We start from the raw sequence: 6000 nt of genomic DNA on the forward strand, positions 1-6000 counted from the left end.
CACTGTCGACCACGCCCCCTGACTTTGAGAAGCTTGACGCATGTATCCAGCACACCCATCTCATTAGTGGTGGTGAGATAAGATTCATTATGTCAGACTCATTTGAAATGGACTATCATAGCCCCACATTAAAAGTATGTGATGGTGACTACTACAAGTTTGATAGCTGGCTAGACTAATTTACCAATAGCTGACATGGACCGTAAAGTGAATGACATAATCAGAGAAAATCTCTGTGTGTGTGTGTGTGTGTGTGTGTGTGTGTGTGTGTGTGTGTGTGTGTGTGTGTGTGTGTGTGTGTGTGTGTGTGTGTCTGTGTGTGTGTGTGTGTGTGTGTGTGGAAGAGACATGACTGGGCAGTGAGTCAGCAGTGTGGATTAGTGCTTTCCTGGGAGGAGGGAGTTTACAGAGGGAGGGCCGTGTGTGTGTGTGTGTGTGTGTGTGTGTGTGTGTGTGTGTGTGTGTGTGTGTGTGTGTGTGTGTGTGTGTGTGTGTGTGTGTGTGTGCTCTTGGGCATATAGAACAATATCAAAAGGTTGATTTACCCATTCCCAGTGCTTGACCTTTCTGTTCTTTCCAAATCGAAGACATGCTAATGTTGTTGCTACGTATGCTAACCAAGGCCCATGAACGGTGGATACACTGAAGATGACACAATTTCCAGCAACAATGATAGGACGGAGGTTTGCTTAAAAAAATGTATCTTTGTTATTAAAACCTTCCCCCTGTTGTTAACATCTTAAAACAAAATAGCTGCCTAGCGTCACCCATGCAAGAGTTACAATACTACCTAGATGGTGGATGAGCTGATCTAGTCCCCCCCCCCCCCCCCCCCCCCCCCCCCCCACACACACACACACACACACACACACACACACACACACACACACGCATGTCTAATTACTATAGCTGTGTAAATCCAATTTGTCATTGTTATTGCACATCCCCAGCCTTGTGGATCAGAACAGCTCATCCTCTAGGAAGCTCAAGATCTGTGGGTGTGTTTTGACAGCCTTGGCTCCACCGCAACCACCATTCTCATCCACTCCAAGTAGACAAAATAAAAAAAACTCAGAGAGAGAGAGAACGCACACTATCATGTGTCATCGACTGCTGTGTTTCAGAGAGCTCTGTTCAGTGTTGCCCACATCAGAGTTACAGGGCAACAGCTAGCCACATGAAATACAATTGAAAGCATCCCCTCCCTTCAAATATTATTCTAATCTAAACATTACTTTTCAAATAATTTGATATTAAATGACATCAAGCTAAAATGCCTTTGAAAGAGTAATTACCACTGAGGTTATCAATGTGGTCGCCATGGACACGGTCAAACATGTCAAGTTCCTCGGCGTACACATCTGAGCTGAAGTGGTCAAACCACATGGACACAAGCCACCGAAATGTGGCTTGTCCCCGAGGTCCCTCACAGTGTTCTACAGGAGCCCCATCGAGAGCATACTGTCGGGCTGCATCACGGCCCGGTACGGCAACTCCACCGCCACTGACCGCAAGGCTCTACAGAGGGTGGTATGCTCAGCCAAGCACACCATTGGGTAGTCACTGCCTGCCCTCCAGGACACCTACAACACCAAGTGTCGCAGGAAGGACAAGAAGATCATCAGGGACCCCCTGCCACCCAAGCCATGGCCTGTTCTTCCCACTTCCATCACTCAGACGCAGGCAGTACAGGAGTATCTCAGCAAAAACTGTACAACTGGCCAACAGCTTCTAACCCCAGACCATCAGGCTGCTGAATAGCCACTAGGCAGCTACACTCTTTGAAAAAAGGGGTCCAAAAGTGTTCTTCGGCTGTCCCCATAGGAGAACCCTTTTATTGTTCCAGGTAGAACCCTTTTTGGTTCCATGTAGAACCCTCGGTGAAAAGGGTTCTGCATGGAACCCAAAAGGGTTCTCCAAAGGGTTCTCCTACGGGGACAGCCGAATAAACCCTTTAGGTTCTAGATAGCACTTTTTTTTCTCAGAGTGTACCTGCTGTAAATATGTACATATTTTTTTATTTTTTATGGGTTAGGGTTAGGGTTAGGGTTAGCCCTAACCCTAACCCTAACCCTAACACTTCTCACTCCCCCGCTGTTACACACACACAGACAGAGACAGAGACAGAGACAGAGACAGAGACAGAGACAGAGACAGAGACAGACAGGACACACACACAATCATGTAACAAGTTGGTGGAAAGGAAGAACAGAAAGGTGCATGTCAGAACATGTCCCCTTCAGTGTCTAGTCTGTCTACCTCTATACTGGCACGCAATTCTCTGCTAATGACAGGTCAGGGAAAGAAAGGTTACTTCTCTGACTCAGTTCACTCTACCCAGGGGCCAAATAAAATAACCTCTTGTTTTTTAATTGTGGTGTGACAACTTTTAAAGGCATGTTGTTATTTTCTGTTATGGTAGTGTTTGATAACAGAGTAGGATCGATTTACAGCGCATTTGGAAAGTATTCAGACCCCTTCCCCTTTTCCACATTTTGGTACATTAAAGCCTTATTATAAATTGGATTAAATAAATAAAAATTCATCAATCTACACACAATACCCCATAATGACAAAGCGAAAACAGGTTTTTAGAAATTTGTACAAATGTATTAAAAATAAAAAACAGAAAGTATTCACGTAAGTATTCAGACCCTTTGATATGAGCCTCGAAATTGAGCTCAGGTGCATCCTGTTTCCATTGATCATCCTTGAGATGTTTCTACTACTTGATTGGAGTCCACCTGTGGTAAATTCAATTGATTGGACATGATTTGGAAAGAGGCACACCTGTCTATACAGTGCAGTGCATGTCAGAGCAAAAACCTAGCCATTAGGTCAAAGGAATTGTCCGTAGAACTCCGAGACAGGATTGTGTTGAAGTTCCCCAAGAACACAGTGGCCTCCACCATTCTTAAATGGAAGAATTTTGGAACCATCAAGACTCTTCCTAGAGCTGGCCGCCCCACCAAACTGAGCAATCGGGGGAGAAGGGCCTTGGTCAGGGAGGTGACCAAGGACCCAATGGTCACTCTGACAGAGCTCCAGAGTTCCTCTGTGGAGATGGGAGAACCTTCCAAAAGGACAGCCATCTCTGCAGCACTCCACCAAACAGGCCTTTATGGTAGAGTGGCCAGGTGGAAGCCACTCCTCAGCAAAAGGCACAAGACAGCCCACTTGGAGTTTGCCAAAATGAAATATGATTCTCTGGTCTGATGAAACCAAGATTGAACTCTTTGGCCTGAATGCCAAGTTTCACATCTGGAGGATACTTTTCCCCATCCTTATGGTGATACATGGTGGTGGGAGCATCATGCTCTGGGGATATTTTTTAGCGGCAGGGACTGGGAGACTAGTCAGGATTGAGGGAAAGATGAATGGAGTAAAGTACAGAGAGATCCTTGATGAAAACCTGCTCCAGTGCGCTCAGGAACTCAGACTGGGGCAAAGGTTTACCTTCCAACAGGACAACAACCCTAAGCACACAGACAACGCAGGAGTGGCTTCAGGACAAGTCTCTGAATGTCCTTTAGTGGCCCAGCCAGAGCCCGGACGCTCACCATCCAACCTGACAGAGCTTGAGAGGATCTGCAGAGAAGAATGGGAGAAACTCCCCAAATACAGGTGTGCCAAGCTTGTAGCATCATACCCAAGAAGACCCGAGGCTGTAATCGCTGCCAAAGGTGCTTCAACAAAGTACTGAGTAAAGGGTCTGAATACTCATGTAAATGTGATATTTATGTTTTATATTTTTAATAGATAAATACATAAACCTGTTTTTGCTTTGTCATAATGGGGTATTGTGTGTAGATTGATGAGAAGAAAAACAAACAATGTAATCCATTTTAGAACAAGGCTAACATAACAAAATGTGGAAAAAGTCAAGCGGTCTGAATACTTTCCAAATGCGTTGTACATATCAAGGCAACATCTTTTTGCAGGTGTTTATTCATTAATTAGATAGATGTGTTTGTGTGTATGGTTGTGACGTATGTGTGTGTGTGTGTGTGTGTTAGTTGGAGAGGCATTAGGGGTCTGTTTATAGACAACCTAAACAATAAGGTAGAGTATGGATGGGCTGGTGACAATGGGTTGTTGACATGTACAGCAGCCTGGGAGCCACGCAGTATGGAACAGCTGCACAGTGTGACACGTTTATGACTGGGGCATGTCACACACACACACACACACACACACACATCTCTCCAGTGACATGCCCTTGTGTTGAGATGTGAAAGCTATTTGAGGCATTGTTCAGATAAGCCGTGTGTGTGTGTGTGTGTGTGTGGCCCCTCTGGCATTTACAAACGTGGGAAAAATCACAAATGGCAGAGTAGAGGAAGGGATAGAGAGATGCTCCACTGTTTTGAGCAACCATTAGGAAGAACAATGTAAAATGACACTATATATACAAAAGTATGTGAACACCCCTTCAAATTAGAGGATTCGGCTATTTCAGCCACACCCGTTGCTGACAGATGTATAAAATCGAGTACACAGCCATGCAGTCTCCATAGACACATATTGGCAGTAGAATGGCCTTTCTGAAGAGCTCAGTAACTTTCAACGTGGCACCGTCATAGGACGCCACCTTTCCAACAAATCCGTACGTGAAATTTCTGCCATGCTAGAGCTGCTGTTATTGTGATGTGGAAACGTCTAGGAGCAACAACGGCTCACCCGCGAAGTGATAGGCCACACAAGCTCACAGAACGGGACCGCCAAGTGCTGAAGACTTTTCTCGGTTTTAACACTCACTGCCGAGTTCCAAACTTTCTCTGGAAGCAACGTCAGCACAACTGTTCGTCGGGAGCATCATGAAATGGGTTTCCATGGCCGAGCAGCAGCACCCAAGCCTAAGATCACCATGTGCAATGTTAAGCATCGGCTGGAGTTATGTAAAGCTTGGTGGAGGAAGAATAATGGTCTGGTTCTGTTTTCATGGTTCAGGCTAGGCCCCTTAGTTCCAGTGAAGGGAAATCTTAAAGCTACAGCATACAATGACATTCTAGATGATTCCCTGCAGCAATGTTTCAACATCTAGTGGAAAGCCTTCCCAGAAGAGAGGAGGCTGTTATAGCAGCAAAAGGGGGACCAACTCCATTATAATGACCATGATTTTGGAATGAGATGTTCGATGAGCAGGTGTCCGCATACTTTTTGGTCATGCAGTGTAGCTAAGATGTTGAGTTGACAGTTGCTGGATCACAAACCCCTAAGTTTGGTGCAGTATGTTTTGGAAAGATATTTCAGAATAATGACATTCAATTTCATACACCTTTACTGATTCAGTGACCATGTTAGACAATCTTGATAGAGATCATCACATCATTGTTTTTGGCCACCTACATTAAAATTAAAGTCAATGTCAAAATTGGCCAGGCAATAAAATCAGGTGACAGACTCCGTATTTGTGTCGTTCCACGAATAGCCTTTTATGTCCTTGTGACATTATGTGTTAAAATGTTGATTAAACACTACATTCAACAGTTGGATCACAGTTAGATAAAAGGGTCTGCAACTTACCGTGAGGTATTCTATAACAGGTGAGCAAAAGCTAGAGATTTCTTTCACACAGGAAGCACTGCGCCAGTCGTTGTTTACGACGAGGCACACGTTCTAATTGAACTAAACCATGTTAAACATTCCAAAAGTAGTGTGTTTTCATTTAAATCAATTTTAACCAACTTAAACCCCAAAGTTTTCATCATCACTCTAAAGCCCTAGTTATTTTTGTTGCTTCGACAAAGTCATTTTCTGAAGATTATTATTGAATTCTTGTTATTAATGACTCATTTACATTTGGCTCTCAGGTTTAAAGCTGGAATCCTTAATGTGTGAAACTTCCATGTCTGTTTGGGATATTCCAACAACAAACATTGCAAACAGCGAACAATGTTTTTTTCCCCCTCGGATATCATTCCACACGCGATAGAACAGAATAATATATACTGCAATTTATTTTACTACGCTGCTGGATGCTCTTCACCTCGGTTTAAT

Source organism: Salvelinus namaycush, chromosome 21, assembly GCF_016432855.1.
Source record: "Salvelinus namaycush isolate Seneca chromosome 21, SaNama_1.0, whole genome shotgun sequence".
In the NCBI taxonomy this organism is placed as follows: domain Eukaryota; kingdom Metazoa; phylum Chordata; class Actinopteri; order Salmoniformes; family Salmonidae; genus Salvelinus; species Salvelinus namaycush.